This window comes from Dermacentor silvarum, chromosome 9 (assembly GCF_013339745.2).
Source record: "Dermacentor silvarum isolate Dsil-2018 chromosome 9, BIME_Dsil_1.4, whole genome shotgun sequence".
NCBI lineage: Eukaryota > Metazoa > Arthropoda > Arachnida > Ixodida > Ixodidae > Dermacentor > Dermacentor silvarum.
Window position 1 is genome coordinate 57,173,216 of NC_051162.1, and position 22,213 is coordinate 57,195,428.

At 49.3% G+C, this 22,213-nt stretch overlaps 1 long non-coding RNA gene across 1 annotated transcript; it reads left to right on the forward strand.

The window, feature by feature from the left end:
• Nucleotides 1-997: 997 nt before the first annotated feature.
• Nucleotides 998-19,132, forward strand: LOC119464750 (uncharacterized). The gene is made up of 4 exons (XR_005194564.2): nt 998-1,073; nt 1,190-1,258; nt 18,246-18,308; nt 18,970-19,132. It is a non-coding gene; the product is annotated as an uncharacterized LOC119464750 (long non-coding RNA).
• The last annotated feature ends 3,081 nt before the right edge of the window (nt 19,133-22,213 follow it).

Sequence of the window (22,213 nt, forward strand, 5' to 3'; positions counted from 1 at the left end):
TGGAGTTTTCGAGATCGCTTCTTGTTTCGAACAACACGAAGCCTAACGAGGGAAACCTTCAAGATATGTGAGCGCCACCTGTCAGTGAAGTCGAGAGATAGGCGCGACGATGGCATATCGCCTCTGAGATCGGAAGATCTCGCCGGCCAACTAAAACTGTAATAAACGTGCGCTGTTTAGCGTACGCTGTACTAAAGCGTACAGCGTACGCTATACTAAAACTGTCGATCTGCTGAATTTTTAATCGTTTTGTTTTTGCATGCCTTGTGTCTAACGATATGGAAATCATTAAGCAAGTCAAACGTTTAATTAAGCTACACTCTAGAACTGCTTGTCACATTATTCATTCTTCTGACAGTACAATTCTTCGGCGCTAGTGTTGCAAAGATAGGCAGTGGCCACGCGTTCCAGTGCGTGAAATTTGTACTATTTATTTTGTCTGTAGTAGAGCATCTCGGGGGCTCGGAGCCTCGTCAGGCAAAGCTGAGTGCCTCTAGAGTTGGTGCTCCTGGTCATTTTTGTAAATGTCCGAATCAACTACTATTGTATTACATTGTGTTCTGTTATGTTCCCAAATTGTCTTGAAATGAAGCGCAGTATTTATGCACTCACTAAAATGTAATATCCACTCTATACAAGCTCAAAGTGCTACAGCGTCCTTTCAGTGTGGTACAAACACATGCCTCCGGATAATTTATCCTCGAGCCGTCCGTCACTCAAGTACAACGCACTAAATCCAATGAAGAAGTTGTAATTGGAAACAGCTTATTATTTATAAGTAGTTGTTTTTATTCCGGCGAAATAGCACCGTTCTTGCTTCCCGGCGTTTGACTAATCTATGTCATCCACTTTAATCTCGAATCTCTTTTGAACTGACAACCCCATTGCAGATGGACTGGTATAAATTCTTAGGAAATTAGAACGTCTGACGTCCACCTGCGGTAATTAAAGTCCCATGCAGTAGTTTTTGGAAAATATCATTTATAGACATGGCATAGCATAAAAGGAGCCCTGCTTATTAGCGTCCACGACCGCACATAGTGAAGAACAGCCAAGTAGGTGCACAGGGCCTGGTAAGTGAACTCTCTTCATTTTGAGCGGCTGTTCATCTAAGTCTAAAAAGTAGGGAAACTTTCAGCCTTGGTCTGATGAAGCGAAATTTATTCTCACGGCTTTGGTATCAACGCAGGTTCCAAGTTTCATTTGTTTGCCGGCACAATGAAGACCTCAGTCATCAGATTCCTAGCAATGCTTGCCGGTAAGCAACACTCAAATTCAAAGTTTTCACTGTAGAAAACGCTGCGCAAAGCTGTCTGCTAAGCAAAGCGTCACGCGAGTGTCATGTTGCTACTCTTTATGGCAGTGTTAGCAAAGTAGGATTAATGCCTGTAGGACTTGTTTTTTAAACAACTTATCGATTCCTCCATTCTATTTCACCTTATTCTATGTCCTGCCTAAGAAAACTAAAAGCTAGAGGTACCTACAACGGTCCGTGCACTGCCTAATTTAAACTAGTCAATACAGGAACACGCAAAAAAACTCTCGCGTTATTGTGCACCAGAAGTGATGAAACGTTACTTTCATCGAAGTAATGAAAATGAAACGTTCTAAACCAATTCAGAGTAAACGTAGTGCATACCACTCCGAATAGCTGCCTAAAACCGAAGTAAAGTCATCGAACAGCGTTTTACAATAGCATAAAAACTCAAACACAATATTTGTGTTCTAATATATACCTGAATATTGTGCCAGTTCTTATAGTTCTGAAAGAGGCACCCAAGCGACTAAAAACAACTTAGAGATAGCCATAGTCCTAACTTCAGTATTTCCTCCGAAACTCCTTTAAGTTTGTCGTATTTTACTTGTAAATTGACTGAGTTCACTATTCCATCGTACTTATTCAGGAACTCACGGATTTGATAGTGCAGTTTCTGAATGAGTAATTAACTTACATTGGGAAGCCAACGACTCGTTTTTCTGCTGTTTATATGTATCACCTTCGGAAATGAAATATTTTATTTATTTTGCCTGGTTAACTTAGGGCATAAGTTTGAATATGTAGCTCTACTGGGCGTAATATGGATTATAAACAATTTCAGCGTATTTGCACTACATTTACGATTGAGCGTTTCTGTTCTAAAGTATCCCACTATTGTTTTTAATTTTGCTTTAGGCGAAGATGGTCAGTTATTCTGTGTATTGGATGTCAGTACAGCATTGCGGGGCAGAACCTAGATCTACAGTTATACGACACATTTCACCGCGAACTAAATTTGTGAACCAGATATTCACCAAGGAATAATAAAGCCGTAAGCTCTACGCAAAAAAACAACAAATTATTCACCGGAGAGAGAGAAATAAGGTAGGGATGATACCATAAATGTGTATGGTTGCCTCCACTGCAATGGGTTAAGCGAACAGCGGAATATAAAGAAGATTGAGGGAGAGAGCGAGAGAGGAACGCAGTGAATGTGTGGACGTGCGCAGACAGCACATCTCAGTGCACAACACTAGCACAAGCCAGTCGTTTTCAGAAAGTACAGAAGTGTCTTCACTGCCTTCAGCGTCGATAATCGGTCGCCGCTATGTACGGAACGAATAAAAAGGGCGCAGTGGCAGTGGTATGCGACCGCCGAGGCCACGTCACCTCCAGTGCATCGACCCGCCCCTGCACGATCACGGAAGCGGAAGAACTGGCCATCGCGTTAGCCATCCGCGAAGGTCAACACGCAAAAAAACCACTGACGATCCTCACGGACTCCCAGCAGGCCTGCCGCAACTTCCTACAGGGAAGAATCGCAAGACCTGCGGCACAAGTCCTAGCCCAAATACCTAAGGAGGACACTGACGACAACACCATCATAACCATCATTTGGATACCGGGTCACGCTGCCATCACGGGTAACCTGTATGCCGACAGAGCAGCTCGAGAATTTGCATATAACCGAGCACTCATCACGCCGACTGCAGATGACCCTGACCCAGTTGACCCCGAGTATTCAGCAATCCTGAACTACCACAGAGGGAGTCGCTTGCGATATCCCCCACCCCATCGAATACTAAAGACGGAGGATGCCGCTGCCTGGCGTAGGCTCCAGACAGGCACTTACACGAACCTACACATATTACATCGCCTGCACCCCACAGCCTACAGGGACGAATGCCCGTGGTGTGGGGCCACACCAACCCTATACCACATTACGTGGGAGTGCACGCTACACAACATAGAACACCATGACACGAACACCACGAGGGAGCAATGGGAGGCACTGCTGTCCAGCTCGGCCCTCGACGACCAGCTCAAGCTGATCCAGAGAGCAGAGACGATGGCAAGAGCCAGCGGAGCCCTGGACTAGGGGCCCCGACCATTAGCGATGCCCCATTGGGGCAAGACAAAACTATATTTGAATTAAAGTTTATCTATCTATCTATCGATAATCGGTGGAGCGATGTTCCAGTAGTGTCTGTTCGCTTAGTGGAAACTCATCTAGTCGCCCTAATGCATTGGACATAGATTGTTATTGTATTTCAAGTTAAGGACAGTGGCACAATATGTGGTAAATGTTCTCCTCGCAGCCGCAGTTATCACATACAAGACTGTCAGCCAGTATGATTAATGAGTAAAACAGGTTTTCGCAAAGGGAGCGTCCAACCACCCCTGATACAGAGAAACAATTCCAGTCGGTGACGCCCGGGCAGATGTCCAAGTTGCACTGAAGGGTTTATGTTGTCTGGTGAGCCTTATTTGTGCGTTATAGCACTCCGGTAACTAGAGAAGGCGAAGGTGTCTGACAACGTCTGTCCTGGATAGTGTAATTGGGAACCAGCGCTCTTCCTCATGGGATATCCACGCAGCCTTGTCGGCGTCATCATTTCCAGTGATATCGCAATGGTCGAGTCTCCATTCAAAAGAAATGTCGTGTCCTTTTTCTCTCAAGTAGGGCTTAAGTTGCACGATTTCCGACGTCAAATTGGTCGTAAGTTCCCTGCCGAAACAGCGACTGCATAAATTGCAATGACGGCAATATAAGACAGAAAACTGTTCATTTTGCAAGGCTCTCGGCATTGATCACATCAAATGCACCACGGAGAGGTGCGACCTTACAGCTTTATACGTAGCGACGTGGGGAGTCTTGAACAGTAAGGTATTTCCTCGTGAAGGTATAACTACAGCGCCTCCGGAACTTGTCTATATTGTTGAGCCATCAGCGTAGACGTGTGTGCAGGGGCGGATCCAGGTTTTTTCTGAGGGGGGGGGGGTCAGCTTCTGTCAATGATGATGATGATCATAGTAGCCTTTCTTATTTACCGAAATTCACCGTTTCTGCTCACGATAAAACCGCGTTTTGTACGGCTAGAGCAACACCTGTAGCCCACCGTGATGGCTCAGACAGCGTTGCGCTGCTGAGCACGAGATCGCGGGATTCGTGGCGGCCGCATTTCGATGGAGGCGAAATGCAAAAATGCCCGTGTGCTTGCGTTGTAGTGCACGTTAAAGAACCCCAGATGGTCAAAATTAATCCGGAGCCTTCCGCTACGGCGTGCCTCATAATCATAACTGGTTTTGGCACATAAAACCCCAGAAAGAGGAAGAAGACCTGTAGCGAAACCAGGTATCGGTTTCTCGAGCTTATAGGAAAAGGACGTTACCCAATACAGCCATGTGCTTGGCGGCTGCGCCTGATAATACCGGGTGTTCAAAACTAAGCTTTATGCTTTTCTTAAAATTAGGCACTGGGAGGCACACGAAGACCACCTGTGCAAATAAGTTATGTGGCCAGGGGGGCACAAAGTGAGATGATAATTATCGCTGTGAGCAGCCCAATTAACTAAAATTGAACAATTATTTTTTGTCGACTGCAGTAAGTGGGTATGTTTGTATTGAAAACTTAGAGGCAGTCGTGTTTATTACTGCACTCAATAAAAAGCTAATTATTCAATTTTAGTCAGTTCGGCTGCTGACAGCGATAATTATGATCTCACTTTGTGCCCCCCTTGGCCACATGACTTATTTGCGCAGGTGGTCTTCACGTGCCTCCCAGTGCCTAATTTTAAGAAAACCATAAAGCTTAATTTTGAACACCTGGTATATCTAGCCTGTAATGTTTCTTAAAATAAAATTTGGGATGATCTGTTGCAGGTTCGTTATAAATGCGTAAGCACGGGTCCGTCTTTGGAGTTCTGTTGGGACACCTTGTTTTCTTGAAGGAGATGCTATGTGTTCGGCTGAGACACCTTCGTTTGCTTTGGAGCTACAACGCGGCAACCACTACGCTGGTTGTTCACGATATGCGAATCACCGCGTATGAAGACTCACGACGCCACCTACAAGTGAAAGATGCGGCGTAGTAGCCGAGAGCTCGAGCCAGCGTCTTCATGTTTTGCTTCCCACGCGACGCCATCCTTTTACACAAGGCGCGCATCTGCTCCCGTTTCTCTAACCACGCGACGCCACCCTAGGCCCGCGCGCTGGCGTTGGCCGTCACGCTCCGCCACTTCGCAGCCGCTGCTCGAGGCTTCGCCCCGCTCCGCAAGAACGCCCACTCAGATAAACGGATCCGGCTGCTTTGAGCCTCCTATGCTTAATGTATGACAATAAAACTGCGAAGTTACAATAAAAAACTTGTAGCGTACTGCGCTCGTACTGGATATTGTCAACGTCTAACTGTGATCGCAAGAGTGCTACAGTTAAAAAAAGTTGCCCATGCGTAGTTGTTAGTTTAGCTGTTAGTTGTTATTATTTATACAGGGTTTGTCCGAAAAGTAATGTCAGTAATTTCGATTAAAAAGAAACTATTGATCAGATTGGTACAACACAATAAAATGTTTCAAAATAGGCTCCTCCTGCGTCGTTACATGGCTGCTAGCGAGATTTCCAACCATCGAAGGCGTCATTCACGGTAGGCCTCCTTAGGAATGTCCTTTATAGCCTTGTTGCAAGCCTCTTCGACTTTGCCAACTGTCGCGAAATGTTGTCCTTTCATGGGAATTTTCAAACGCAGAAAGAAGAAGAAGCATGGGAGAGCCACGTCAGGACAGTAGGGCGGCTGGGGAACCATTGGCATCTTTCAATTGGCCAGGAAGCGGGTCACGAGGAAGGCGGTGCAGGCTGCATGGTGCAGTGTCATGGTGAAGTTTCGAATCACCCCCGATATCAGGCCAGGTGCGATGAATCCTTCGTTTCAGTCGCTTGAGCACTTTTGACCTTTGACTTGATAATTCTGGTCTTCTTGGGGCGAGGGGGCGCCGAGCTGTGCCACTTGGCACTTAGCCTTTTTGTTTCGCGGTCGTATTCAAACACCCAACTTTTGTCACCTGTGATGACATTGTGCAAAACGTGGGGGTCACATTCGCACAAGTTCCAAACCTCCTGGCGCGTTTCAACTCGGTTCGATTGTTGGTCGTCCATTAACATTTTGCGCGAGATCTTCGTGCACACTTTCGCATCTGAAAATTATTCGTCAAAATCTTGTGAACGGCACTTTTTAGAATGTTTACTGTCTGTGCCACTAAACGGACACTCAAACGAGGGTCTGAGTACAAAAGATCTCTCGCGGGCGTCACATTTTCGTCGGTGATGGTCGTTGATGGCGGTACAGCGCGGGCTTCATCGCTGACCTCTTCAAAGCCTTCTAAAAAGACCGTGCCCCCGGTAAACTTGATGTTGTGACAAACAATTATCATCAAAAGCTGTCTTTATAATAGGAATAGTTTCCTCTGCAGACTTTGCTGAGTTTCACACAAAACTCGATGGCGGTCCTTTGTTCCAAGGAGCGCTACATTACGGCTTGCACGGTCAATGAAAATGAGTTGACGAAAAAATGCCAGGCCTGCGCGGCACAGATGGTCAAAATTAATCCGGAGCCTTCCGCTACGGCGTGCCTCATAATCAGAACTGGTTTTGGCACATAAAACCCCAGAAAGAGGAAGAAGACCTGTAGCGAAACCAGGTATCGGTTTCTCGAGCTTATAGGAAAAGGACGTTACCCAATACAGCCATGTGCTTGGCGGCTGCGCCTGATAATACCGGGTGTTCAAAACTAAGCTTTATGCTTTTCTTAAAATTAGGCACTGGGAGGCACACGAAGACCACCTGTGCAAATAAGTTATGTGGTCAGGGGGGCACAAAATGAGATGATAATTATCGCTGTGAGCAGCCCAATTAACTAAAATTGAACAATTATTTTTTGTCGACTGCAGCACAGTCACAGCATAAGCTAGAGGAGCGTTACTGCCTAGTAATTTGAGTGAATGCGTCAGGAACGCGCTTGGGACGCCGTCGCGCGTGCAAGCCGACGCGTTCCATCGCCGATGGCTAGCGCCGTTCGGCCCAGCCAAGCGGCGGACAATGCAACTACGGCTGTCACATTCGCTCCCACTGCAACGCGCCCGACGCGGCCTGCTTGGGACTACGTCGCGCGTGCAAGCCGACGCGTTCCATCGCCGGCGGCATCATCGCGACCCGAAACAGCTATTGGAATGAGCCCATAACAGCTTACGCTGTAAAACCTTGTCCTTACTCTCCAGATGGTCGCAGACGACTGAGCGACCGCGCGTGCGTAAGCTAACTTCCCCCTACACCAATCGCAACTGGTCTTAGCGCGCTGCGACTTATAGTCGCTTCACAATATAGTCGCTTCACTGGCATTACTTTTCGGACAAACCCTGTATATGAACACTTCAGCAAGTGATCTCTTTCATCAAGCAGGTTGGTCGCGGAACCGATGACAACCAATGAGGCAACCGATGACACCCCAAGGGGCAACTAAGTTGATCAGGCGCGAAGGCACTCGCGCGGACATCGGCGTGCTTGGCAAAAGGGAGTTAAGGGACGTCTCCTCGTTCATTCGACGCCACCGACGGGACGAGTAAGGCACCGCCGGCGCCAAGAGGTCGAGGTGTTCATGAGAAAAAATAACGACGGCAACTTCGCAACACCACACCCCGACGGAATACAACTAAGCTTGTGAGCGAGCTAGCTTTACTACCACATTGGTGATATCACTGGTACTCGCGAAAAATACTTTTGAAGAATGCTGGTGGCCACAGTTTTTCGCGACAGGGCCGTCCCCCTGTCAGCGAGGGGCCGATGCGGAAATCTGAGGGGGGGGGGTCAGGACATCCGGACATCCCCCCTAGATCCGCGCCTGCGTGTGTGCATTCCGTATTCCTCACGCAAGAGGAGTAAACTGAGCTGTTGGAGTGCAGATGACGGCAAGTGCCAATTTGTTTCTGATGCCCTGTGATTTGGAATTTTACTTGAGGAAGGCTCATACCTCATGGAGGAATCGGAGGCCTGGCCGAAGGTGCGTACCCTGATGTAAGTGAAGCACGATGCGCGAAGACAGTTGCACTGATTGTTGTGCAGGGCCTTTCTGCTTGGAGACTGATGAGGTGGTGTATAGGGTTCTGGACGATGTGTCTTCGGTGCACACGTATTTTCTCAATGGTAATGTGCCTTCTGATTGGGCAATCTAGAGCGATTGCAATAGTTGTGGTTGTTGACCCGCCGCGCTGTAGACCTAAGGCATTGTGCTTGGGTATTTTGGATTGTACTATGGTTAGTTCTATAGGTGGTGGAGATGACTGGTAGGCTGCTCCGCAGGTTTCCCATAAAATGACCCTTGTACAGTTGCAGCATAGATTGTATTGACACTTCCCAGCGTTTTCCGCTGGGAATCTAAACCTATGGAAATTGCCATCAGACATTTTTGTAGTATTTCACATGAGAGTCCACGAGAAAATTGTTTCAATAACTATCCGCGAAAAAATATGACGTGCTGTACGATACCACCTGCCCGTTGATAGATATAAAGTATGGAGGCAATGGTTCTCTGGTAAATGCAACCACCGCGCGCACTTTTCTCTTGATATAAGGCAGCCCTTGTTCGCGAAGTAGGGTGATGTTGAAGCGGCTGCCTTCGGAAGCCACGTCACGACCGACGTTCAGTTACAAATTTCGTCTGCGTATCTGGAAAACCAAACGGTGCTTGGAAGGGTGTCGGTGAGTACAATGAGAGTTAGATTTATGAATGTTAGGCTCAGTACTCCAACCTGAGGTACCACGTGGTTACAGTAATGCTTGCGGTTCGGGCCATCCTCGGTGAGTTTGATAAATTATCTCTATGGTAAGCAGCTATATATCCAGAGATTGATATTGTGGCCAAGCTGTACTGTCTCGGCCGTGCTGAAGATCGCTCCGTGAGTGGCGCTATATAAGCTCCTCTAACCTCGAGAAATAGGGCAGCAGATAATTGTTTACGGGAATTCTGGTGCTCCCCGTACGTCAACTAGTTGACAACGTTGTCTATAGAATACTGTCATACATGCGTATTAGTTTTCATGGCCAGGCGGAACTGGGTGGTGACCTCACGTAGCCGAGGAGGAGAGCCGCACGACACATGTTCCACGGCGGCGACCCACTGCGCATGCGCTACTTCACCTGCACCTCCGCCGCTATAAAATGCGCTCCGCGTGAGCCACGCGCACCCATTTTCTTTCTTTCTGAACAATCAACGACGCAACCGTTGCAAGCGCTTCGCCTGCCACTGCTGCTACACAATCTGCACGAGCATAGGCTCAGCGCCGCCGCCGAGAGCACCCTACCGTTGAGATTCTAATTATGTGCCTCAATATAACTGGAATTCAAAACACTTAACCAGCTGCGCTCAAATATCGCGGCACCGGCCATTCGGGGAAAAGAAAATCACAGGCCTGCGCGGCACGCGCAGCACATTCACAGCGTAAGCTGGTGGAGCGGCTCAAAAATAGCTCCAAATTGGGGCACCACGCACAAAGCGTGGCGCCCAAATTGCCGTGAAGCCGCGGCTTCACGGGAATCTGTTCGCCCCGTTTTCACGCGAGCGATCTGAACTGTCCGCCCGCCGTTTGCAGGCACCCTAACTAGATGGCGCCACCACACTGGCGGAAGCTCGGTAGCTCGGGAGCACGTTGATCGCGTGCCTCGTCTGAATCGCATATCATCGTCTGCACCTGCAGACACTGCATTTGCGGGCATCTTACCTAGATGGCGCCACCATACTGGCGGAGGCTCGAGTCATCTCCTCCTGCGTGCTTGCATTAAACGTATTTTCGCGGCCCGATAGCAAGCGCTTGCGTGGCTCAGTGGTAAAGTATCCGGCTCCCCCGCAGCGGGCGCGGGCTCGATCTCGGCGGGAATCCGGTACTTTTTTCACATTTCCGGCGATAGCGGTTAAGGGAGCCTACATGCAAGCGCTGTTTAAGCGCTGTTTAAAACAGCGCTTGCATGCAGGCTCCCTATAGCGGTTACGTGGCGGGAGCCGCCGATGGCGGCATAATCGCGACCCGGAACGGCTATTGGAATAAGCCCATAATAGCTTACGCTGTAAAAACGCAACCAGAAAGCTCGTCTTTGCGCATAGCGTTGGCGGCAAGGCTTTCCCGGTAAAGATTACGGCTGCATAAGCTGCAGTTGCAGGGGAGCGGCAACTGTGTGGCCGGTCTATATATCGTGCCGCTTGTCGCGGCTCTGCCAGTCGGTGCGGTGATCGTCGCGAAACAAAAAATTACCGCGTATCTGCGTGCTTCGCTGCAAATGTCGTCGAAAGACGATAGTCTTCTGCCGGCCGTACTACATGAGTGCTGGTCTGATCCGCGGCCACCCGTGATGCTGTTCTCGTACCATTTCCGTCCTGGCATGATAAATGCAATGGAGGTTTGTTTGAACAGATTTGATTTTACCGCATTATTTCATCAAGCGACCATTTATGTTTTGCCCTGCCTCTGACAGCGCTTCCTTTATGTTGAATCGGCCGCATCTGGCTGGCATTGATAAAATTGAGGAGGCGCTGCGTGAGATATGGACGCCATCTGGCAATACATCGGGAAACATGAGCTTGTGCAGAGGGTTTCCTTCCTCCATGGCAGAGGGCGCTCGTCGGCGCGCAGTCGGGGAACGTCGTTCGTCGGTGCGCATAGCATGGCATTTTCAGCGCAGCTTAAGAAACTAGGGTCTTTAGAGTTACGTATCTATGTATTTTCTATTAAAGGAACACACCTCCTAATACTGACCTAGTGATGTTGCGCCTCAGATCTGCGTAATATTAAAGACGATAGTCTTTCTTGGCGAACGTAAACGCTGAAAATTTGTTTACTTTGTGATCGATAACGTTCACAAGTATGAACAGCCGTACCAGTTTAAGTAGTGTGGGCGGTAAGCAAGTGGTCCAACTTTGGCCGGGTGGCTGAATCGGGTGACAGACAGACAAACAGACGGACAGACAGACAGACAGACAGACAGACAGACCAAATTTTCAGCGTTTAAGTTCGCCAAGAAAGACTATCGTCTTTAAAACACGTACGCAGCTGCGTAGACTCTGTGCCGGGCACATGTTGCACTGAGACGTTAAGGAGAGGGAAGGAGAGCATACGCGCGGCGCGCGCTATTCTCGGGAGAGAGTAAGAGAAAATGAGAGTGTGAGAGAGAGAGGATGAGAAAAAAATTGTAGCAGCACCAACAAGGCAACACGCAGAACTGCTGCCGACGCTGTCCGCGTTTCCCCGCGTTCGTGTCGGACGCGCGCGGTTTCAGTGACTGGAGCCGGTACCTCTGGCTGCGACACGGCAGGTTTCGACCAGCCACGCCCCGGCAAGTGCGGAGGCGCAGCTTGTTCGTAACGTCACCGAGGAGATAAAGCTCGGAGCCGCCGCGATGGCGGCAGAACTCTCGTCGACTCTGTGCCGTGCCCTTGTTCCCTTGACGTGGGACGACCACAGATCCGGACACCCGAAGAAGAAGCGTCCCACCCTGCGCCGGACTATAGAGTGCTGCGCTTTCGCTGGCGTGGCGTCGCCGTGCCCAGCGCGCTCACGCGTCAACGCTACGTCGGGCTATAAAGTGGCCTTTAAGAAGACTGAGCGCCGACCCCGAGTGTCGACCCGATACTCGGGGTCGGCTAAGTTTGGCTTAGAACCAGCCAAGCCAAACCAAGTTAAGCAAAGGAAAGCAAAGTTAAAGCTAGGGAAGGGCTACTAGCTTCGTTGTTTGCCCAGTCTTCGCACCACTTAGTTTGAAGCTGCACCTAATTTTTTTTTTTCAGAAAGATTCGATGTCTAATAAAAAATAAACGTCATTATATATTGTCACGTAGTAGTGACGGTGAAGAAAACAGTCGCAAAACTGTCAATGACGAAACGGACTTTATGGGACGAACCTATGCCCACAAAAGAAAGTTGCACTCCAAGGTAAACGACAGCGGTGAACACAGTCGGCGATCGTCGAAAATCTGATCATCAGCGAAACTCGTCGGCTTTTATTCATGAGTCATCGAATGTTTTGGATTATTTCCTGGTGCCCGCGTGTCTTCCAGAAAGTTCTAGACAATTCGCGTCGGTCATATAATCAGATAACATAAGCGTCGCTGAAAACAGGCAATGGAAAGAAGCATCGATAACGTTCGAGAAACTTCCGATACATGCAGGCGCGTCCTGCGCGGAGCGATAACGGTTAAAATTTGTGAGCCGGTGAAGAGCGGTCACCGGTGAAAGACAAACAAGTACACGTGGTAATACCCTCCCCTTAAAAAAAACATCGTCCCGATGCTACTAACGAACATGAATCTGAAAACATAAACCAGGTGTAATAAAGACAATAAAAATAACAAAGCAACGAAGTACCTAAGTTCGTCAGCGGGCGTGGAAAGGCTTAAGACGCACCACGTGGATGACTTCGGGTCGTGCGCAGCGCCACTGTGATTGCGAAATGCCGTCTGGCACGACCTCATAGTCCAGTGCGCCAATCCGTCGGATAATCTTGTAGGGTCCGAAATAGCGTCGTAGCAGTTTCTCGCTAAGTCCTCGCCGGCGTATCGGAGTCCAGACCCAAACACGGTCGCCGGGCTGGTGCTCGACGTAGCGTCGTCGAAGATTGTAGTGTCGGCTGTCGGTCCTCTGCTGGTTCTTGATGCGCATGAGGGCGAGCTGTCGACCTTCTTCGGCACGCTGCAAATAGGGGGCAACGTCGAGATTTTCTTCGTCGGTGACATCCGGTAGCATGGCGTCAAGCGTCGTTGTCGGATTCCTTCCGTAGACCAGGTTGAACGGCGCCATGTGCGTCGTTTCTTGCATGGCCGTGTTGTATGCGAAGGTCACCTACGGAAGGATGGCATCCCACGTCTTGTGTTCGACGTCGACGTACATTGCCAGCATGTCAGCGATGGCCTTATTTAGGCGCTCGGTGAGGCCATTCGTCTGCGGGTGGTAGGCGGTGGTTCGGTGATGGCTTGTCTGGCTGTATCGCAGGATGGCTTGAGTTAGTTCTGCCGTAAAGGCTGTACCTCTGTCGGTGATGAGGACTTCAAGGGCACCGTGACGCAGGAGGATGTTCTCAACGAATAATCCGGCTACCTCGGCGGCACTGCCTTTGGGCAAGGCTTTTGTTTCGGCGTAGCGGGTGAGGTAGTCCGTAGCTACGACGATTCATTTATTCCCGGACGTCGACGTCGGAAAAGGCCCTAGTAAGTCCATCCCGATCTGCTGGAACGGTCGGCGAGGTGGTTCGATTGGCTGTGGAAGTCCGGCTGGTCGTGTCGGCGGTGTTTTGCGTCGCTGACACTCTCGGCATGTCCTTACGTAATGGGCGACGTCGGCAGAGAGGCGAGGCCAGTAGTATTTTTCTTGTATCCTCGCGAGCGTGCGGGAAAAACCGAGATGTCCTGCCGTTGGATCGTCATGGAGAGCTTGCAGAACCTCTGGATGCAATGCTGAGGGTACCACGAGGAGGTAGTTGGCTCGGAGAGGCGAAAAGTTCTTCTTTAGGAGAATGTCGTTTTGCAAGAAAAACGACGCCAATCCTCGCCTGAACACTTTATGCACAACGACGGTCTTGCCTTCCAGGTAGTCTACAAGGCTCCTTAGTTCCGGGTCGGCTCGCTGTTGTTCGGCGAAATGATCGGCACTTATGGGTCCCAAGAAAGTGTCGTCAACCTGGTCGTCCTATGGTGGCGGTTCGACGGGGGCGCGAGACAAGCAGTCGGAGTCAGAGTGCTTTTCTCCGGACTTGTAAACGACGGTAATATCGAATGCTTGAAGTCTTAGACTCCATCGTGTGAGACGACCTGAAGTATCCTTCAAGTTAGCTAGCCAACACAAGGCGTGGTGGTCGCTCGCAACATTGAAGGGCCTGCAATAGAGGTAGGGGCGAAACTTTGATCTAGCCCAGATGATGGCGAGACACTCCTTTTCGGTTGTGGAATAATTGGTTTTCGCCTTCGACAGCGACCGGCTAGCGTAACTTACAACCCTTTCCAGTCCGTCAGTCCTCTGCACAAGCACGGCGCCGAGTCTTACACTGCTTGCGGCGGTGTGCACTTCGGTATCGACGTTTTCGTCGAAATGTGCAAGTATTGGCAGTGATTGCAGGCGTCGCTTAAGTTCTTCAAAAGCTTCGACTTGCCGCGTATCCCACTTGAACTCGACGTCGGCCTTCGTGAGGTATGTCAGTGGCTTAGCGATCCGCGAAAAGTCTTGACAAAGCGCCTGTAATAGGCGCACAGTCCAAGAAATCTACGGACTGCCTTCTTCTCGGCGGGCGGAGGAAAGTCAGCGATGGCCGCAGTTTTCTGTGGATCAGGGCACACTCCAGACCTATTGATGACGTGGCCCAAAAATAAGAGCTCCTCGTAACGCGAAGCGGCATTTTTCTGGCTTTAACGTGAGTCCGGAGGTCTTGATTGCTTGAAGAACTGTTTCAAGGCGCCGGAGGTGTTCCTCGAAGCTTGAGGCAAACACAACAACGTCGCCCAAATAGACGAGGCAAGACTGCCACTTCAAGCCTGCCAGTACTGTATCCATGACACGTTGGAAAGTCGCAGGTGCCGAGCCAAGACCAAACGGCATAACCTTGAACTCGAACAGTCCATCTGGTGTTATAAACGCAGTCTTCTCCCGTTCCCTATCGTCGACTTCGATTTGCCAGTAGCCAGTTTTGAGGTCCATCGACGAGAAATAGTTTGCGTGGTAGAGTCGATCCAAGGCGTCGTCAATCCGAGGGAGAGGGTATAGGTCCTTCTTCGTGATTTTGTTGAGGCGACGATAATCGACACAGGAACGTAGGGTTCCATCCTTCTTCTGCACTAACACCACGGAGGATGCCCACGGCCTCTTTGACGGCTGGATGATGTCGTCGCGTACCATTTCGTCGACTTGTTGCTTTATGGCTTCGCGTTCGCGCACCGAAACTCGGTACGGACTCTGACGGAGTGGGCGGACGTATTCTTCGGTTATGATTCGGTGCTTGGCGACAGGGGTTTGTCGAACTTTGGACGACGACGAGAAGCAGTCCTTGTATTGCAGGAGCAGAGCTTTTAGCTGTCCTTTCTTATGCCTGGGAAGGTTCTGATTGATGTCGAAAGTCGGTTCAGGTACTACAGTCGTCGTTGCAGGTGCACTAGAATCCGTGAAGGCGAAAGCACTGCTGGCTTGTACTATTTCGTCGATGTAGGCGACCGTGGTGCCTTTGTTAATGTGCTTGTATTCGTGGCTGAAGTTCGTGAGCATCACTTTTGCTTTCCCTTCATGTAGCTCAGCTCTGCCTCTAGCGACGCAAATTTCACGATCCAGCAGTAAGTGATGATCACCCTCGTTGACGCCCTCCATGTCTGCAGGCACTTCGGTACCGACGAAAATTATTACCCTGGAGCGAGGCGGAACGGTGACTTGTTCTTCTAGCACATTCAAGGCATGGTAACTGATGTTCGTAGCCGGTGGTATTGCGTTGTGCGCTGAAAGCGTTATCGACTTAGACCGTAAGTCGATGACTGCACCATGTTGGTTTAGAAAGTCCATACCTAGGATGACATCCTTGGAGCAGTGCTGCAGGATTACGAAGCCCGCCGGGTAAGTGCGGTTGTTGACCGTGACTCATGCTGTGCAGATTCCAGCCGGCGTTATTAGGTGGCCTCCCGCTGTCCGGATATCGGGTCCTTGCCAGGCCGTCTTCACCTTCTTCAACTTGGCGGCGAACTCGCCACTGAAGACGGAATAGTCGGCACCAGTGTCGACGAGAGCGGTGACGTTATGACCATCGATTAGCTCGTCTAGATCGGTAGACCAGCGTCTGACGATGCGGTTAATTCGTGGCGTCGGATCACGGCTGCGTCGGCTTGCTCGGCTACTGCTACGTCGCGTCAGAAGGTCTTCTTTCGGCGGTGAAGTGTTGTCAAGGCTGTTGCTAGGCGGCGTGCTGATATCTCGTCATGATGATTCGCGAATCGTCGTTGTCGGTGGCGGCGGAGGATCTTCGTCATTGCGTCGTACAGCAACCGCACCTCCATCGGTTGCTGCTTTCAGTTTCCCGGGTAAGGGCTTTGAGATCGGCACCGAGTGGGACCGGTGTACTGACGGCGATGGGGCGAGATGTAGCAGCCTGGTGACGGCGAGCGTGAGGGTCGTCGTAGTTGCCACTGAGCTCCGGCGAGGTAGTCGGCGATGTCACGTGGTCGCTCGCCAAGCTGTGGACGTGGCGCGTTCACGGCGAACCCTTGTAGGCCCATCTCGGGCCTACAAGGGTTCGAGATGGTGTGGGCATTGCGGTAGATGGTGTGGGCATTGCGGTAGGTGTGGGCATTGGCGGTAGACGTGGCCGGCTTCCCCGTAGTGATAGCAGAGCGGGCGGTGGTCGGGGGCGCGCCAAATGTCCGTCTTCCTCTGGTAGCTGCGCTGGGCGACGGGCGGGCGTGCTCGCGGCGGCGGCGGTGGACGACGGAACTGCGGCGTTACGAGGTCCTGCATCGTAGCTTTGCATCGAGAGTGGGTTAAGGTAACTTTATGGAAGCTTTATTATGCATGCTGTCTTCTCTAACGCCTTGTTGTGTACATCGTGGAGACATAAATAAGAAACTCAATAGACTCAACCGTGGTCGCGGAACCTGTAAAACGCGTTTTGTGTTACACTTAGCGGAATCCCATTCCTAAGTTGCACAGAACACGACCATCCCATGGAGGTGAGTAATTTTATTCGCCTCTGGCGACCACGGAGGAAGGAACGTGGCAATTTGGTACTCTATGCGGCAGCAGTTGCGTCGTGCGGGCAGTGGCTTATTGTGGCGGGTGCTGAAATCAAACATTTCGTGGTGGGCACTCAAATCAAAAGCTATCCCTGTCAAGAGATACCCCTCCTCTGAGAATGACTTGGTTTCAGTTTGTAGCTATGACTCGACACAAATGAAGCTACCGCCGATGTCTGAAGGATTTCACTACTCACGCTGCGCTAGCAGGCGCAGTCAGTCGTTACCGGAAATGGTGTTCGTTGAAATCGTACCCAGGTATTAGGGGTTGAATACATGAAAGAAAATCTATTTGTCATGACGATGTGCACAGCGCCACAGCGTACAAAATACAGAAAGGCATGACGGAGACAAACGCTTACTAAGAACTAAATTTTATTCGTCTCCACTTCGAGTCACCGGCTAGTCTCTGTGTCAGTTGCGCTGCCCAAGAAATTAAATAATGGTGACATTGTTCGTGCAGCTCGAAAGAATGTGGCATTTATCCCGCACATCTATGGTACTTTGCCATAGTAAAAGATTGGGCAGCGGGCGTATGTTTCTGCAGTTTTTCGGCTCCGTATAAATCATTTATTTCAGTTATATGCCAGAACGTTCCCTGGTAATAAAGACTCGCGCACATGTAATACAAAGCACAGAAAGAGGTCTGCTGATTTCACAGTCGATTTGCTAGATGTCATCTCCTTCTCTTGTAGATTACGGTAGATGGGGCAAACTGGGTAAAGGTCCTAATGTTAGATTACAGGAGCGTAATCTAAAAGTGTAGGAAGGAATAGAGGGGTTTGTGGTCAATGTGGCTGGGCTACTTTGTCGGAAGAAGCCGCAGCAATTGCTGAAGACGCAAGCGCTCGCGCCAGGATAATAATTTAAAATAATGGCAATTGTGGTAGCAAAGCTTCTGTCACCATGTTTAAAAAGGAGCTTTGTTACCTGGGATGCGCACCAGATCGTGCCTTCTGTTATTTTACGTTGGTGCTTCTCAAAGAATAAAGATGTTCTTTTTGTTTTGGCCAACAAGCGTTGGCAGTTAACATTGTGATCACGAAATTAAAGATTAGTCGGAAGTGAGCGCTTGTCTTCGTCCGTTCCTTTCTCTTCTTTATCCGGTGTCGCTCTGCGCACATTGTCTGATTGCCAGTTATACCACCTAGCCTCTTAGTCATGGTGATCACCGATATCTTGTACGTTGCTTTCATGCAGTGTTTGCAGTGATCACCTGCGGAACTGAGGTGACGGGACGAGAACCGGCGAAAGTTCGAATTCGTAAGTTGACCGTTCTCTTTTCCTGAGCGAAAAGACAATCATAAAAGTAGGTCTGTGCTGCTATTACACAGTTCAATTTCTGTCACGTCATCTTATCACAGAGTTACTTCTAGCTAGCTTGCTACTTTGGTGTGTGACCACTTCTATAGTCAAAATGAAGTTAGCCACTGAATTACTTTTCATAGACAAGAGAATTCGTCCCACATATTTGGACTAAAGGGCGCCGCACTTTATTGCGACGGTATTGTTGAATATGCCGTTGACTTCTAGGAGCGCACCCAATTTGACCATGTCACCTATACCTTGAACAGTGTTTTGATGTATGAGCTTGCTTGTTTGCAGATGTACAATACTAGATTAACTAAATAAATGACACCATTGAACATCGCTTCTGTAGACAGTTGTTTCTTGTGCATGACGTGGTTTGGTAGTCGCGTAAAGAGCTACATGGCGTTACAGTTACAGTAGCTTCAAGTTATTGACTCGATGCTTTGAAATAACTGCGATAATTTTCATTTGCCTGAAATTGCTTTACTTCGTACTACACCTCTTTCTCTCTCAGCAACGTGCAGCAGAAGCTAGGCTTCTTGTACAGATGGCTAACAATTCGCTGAATAACGGCAATACATGTACATTCTGACAACGATACCACATTTTTCAGGCCGTGCTACCGGTTGTCCCGACGGTCAGGCCTGCATCAAGAGCTGCAACAGCGAGGGTTACAGCTCAGGATATTGCCTATCAGGTTTATTTCAATTCTGCATCTGCGTGAACATGTAGAACACGTTTATATTTAACAACATAACAATAAAGATGGTCTGAACACCCCCGCCTGGAGTATCTTCGGCGTTTCTTACTAGGACCATTGACTTTCGCGCAATACAAGATTCGAAGTGACCGAGGCCACAAACTTCGCTGTCTAAGTAGGTGACTTCACATCAGATGATTTTATCCCTTTAATGGTGACACATATAAATACCTAAAAAATACTCAATTTCTATCTAAATGTGAAAAGAACATCGGGAATGACCATAACCAAAGAAAATAAAAAATACTTTGGCTGAAACTTTTTCAGCAATAGGCTGGGAACCCCACGCAGAAAACTGAAAGTGGGCTTCACAAGACACGTAAAGTTTCGCTTTCAATTTGTACAGACAGGTCTCGTCATATGTGAACCGTAGGTGCACATTTAATTCGCTGTACTTCACATGTGTGACACCACTGCAGCAAATATCTTGCGTTGGTCTGTCTCCTCTGACCATGCTTTCAGAAGAAAGCGAGTCACGTACCGAACTCTCTGGAGACTCCCATTTCACTGGATTTGTGCCGCTCTTCAATCATCCTCTGGCACGCCAACGTGGATCACTAGGTATTTAATACTGGGTGTGTGGCGCTTGTCAGTGCCATCTTTTTTTGACGCCGGCTTCGGTCACTGGATGAGAGCCAGTGACCCAGTGACACAGCGCATACAAAGGTAGGAGCCATGTGGAGATCGCTTTCAAGATACGGAGCGCGCGACAGCCAAAAGCCGCGCAAAGTACAAGTACGCAGTTGCTGGCAGAGTAGAAACCCCACCCCCTCCCTTCCGCGCTGCCTTCCCGCTTTCCTCCTTTTGCATGGGAGATTGAGTCACCAGTTCTCCTTGCGCCCGATCGCAAGATACGCATTTGGTGCCGCAGCTAAACGTCGCCTCCCCTCCCCCCTCCCATCCCCTACGGTCTTTCGCACGACGGAAGACGTCGCGTTTGCTCTCCACCGTGCGTTCGCTCTTCGTGAAAGCGCGCACGGGACCCGCGCTTTCACTTGCACACACGGCTTATGGCGCGCGGCGAAGATTCAATCGCCCTTGCACTTTATACGGAACCTCACGGCGGCGACGACGCCGACGGCAGAAGTCCACTCAGAGTGACCAAATAATTTCTATCGCAATAAAACCAATAACCAGTGTTGGAGAGCACCGCATTAGCGAAAAGGCCACGACTGGGACGCGCGCCAGTCCCCGCACGCTGGCGACACATCAGCAACCGAAATCATAAAGGCTTAGTTGCTGTCGAAACTGCTAAGTGACGCCCTCGACAAGAGCTCCCCAAAGTTAGTGAGGCAGCCAGCATCCGAGAGAAGACCCACGACCTTCCTCCCGCGGCCACCTGCGTGCGTGCATGCTGGCAGTAAGAATGCATGAATACGACTGGTCAATGTAGCTTCATTGTACACACATGTGACGTTTCAAGCACCCGATAAAGATACCATTCTTGCTGTTTGCAAGAGGACTACCACCTACCTAATATTCAATAGAACGTAACCAAAATGTATACTGAAACAATTACATACATTGTAATACACTGTACATTTGATTCACAGTATATCGAGTAAGAAGATGGGTAAACACGCCTTTGCACTCCCAACACTATACAGATATGTACACATACATAAAATCAACAAAATATTACAGTACTGCTATATATATATGAATATATATATATATATATATATATATATATATATATGGCCAAATAGAAATAAAGAAAAGGAACACTAAAGGCGGCATTGTAAAAAAAATCACCAGCCCTTCCCCCGTAGGGAAAAATTGGGAGGACGCTTAAGCTTCGCTTTTAGGAGTGGAACGCGATAGCATTCAATGATCTCTGTAGCAGTACTCATGGTTCCCGACGACTGCAGCTTATGCAACCGTAATGATTACGGGCAAACACTGGTAGCGAACACTATGCACGTAGGCGAGCTTTCTGGTGGAAACGTGGCCTCTTGCGTGGGCCGATCCCAGAGAATGCGCACAAACGCGCCAAAGAAATTACATCATTTTCAGGTTTCCGTATTTGTTTCACCCTTTTATTATTTCAGTCTGAGAAGATTTAACATAAAAGGCATGCGCTGTGGGTGTTTTGTTTCATGACATTTGTTTGTGGATTGTCATTCTCAAAATTCTGAGGAATCGCTTTGCCAAGAATGCAAGGCAAGGTATGAGCAATATTAATGATAGAATGGTGTGGCATACCTAAACGTGGTTGGGGATGCTTTTCTCGGCCGCGGGCGCCAATGCCGACGCCAGTCTTTCCGCAACACGGGGACCTAAATGGTTAAAATGGGGCTAAACGAAGCTTGTCCTGTGTGTATCTGATCTTCGTCAGGGTAACGTTCGGAAGCCGTCGCCTCGGGATTCTCTGATCGCTGCTGACGGCGGGCCTCAGCTTCGGAAGCCCTCACACTAGAATCGGCACGTCGACGACGAGTCCTTTCCCAAACGAGTTCAAGCCGGCGTTCATCAAACGCAGCTTGCTCCTTTGCAGAACGCACCACGCGTGGCCTTCCCATGTGTTCGCCGAAACTGGTCTGAGGCGAGGGAAGCCCGGAGGAGCGCGCGCCAACCCGCTTTCCTTCCATGTCCCCCCTCGCGATACAGCAAATGAACCTGATTGGCTGCGCGCGTGTCACGTGATGCGGGATCATGGATATGCTTTTTCTGTGTTCCTTCCTTCCTTTCCTTCTTTCTTTCTTTCTTTCTTTCTTGTCCCTGGTATGTGCCATTGAGCTTGGACCCTTTCTGCACTGTCGCCAGGATCGGCCCACCTTTCAGCGTGACACCACCACCACCGCCGACAATTGTCAGCTTATAAAGCTTCGCTTAAAAATTATGGGATTCTACGTGCACGCCGTAGTAGGGAACTCCACAATAATTTGGCCCACCTGCGGTTCTTTAACGTGCACCTAAATATAAGTACACAGTTGTTTTTCGCATTTCGCCCCCATCGAAATGCGGCCGCCGCGTATATCTATAGTTGTTAAAATCCTTATATTTGCCGTTCAAACCTATTTAATTTGGATAATAATGAAATAACTATTTTACAGTTGTATTAAAGTTACCTGAGTGCTTAATCATTCTAGGAAGC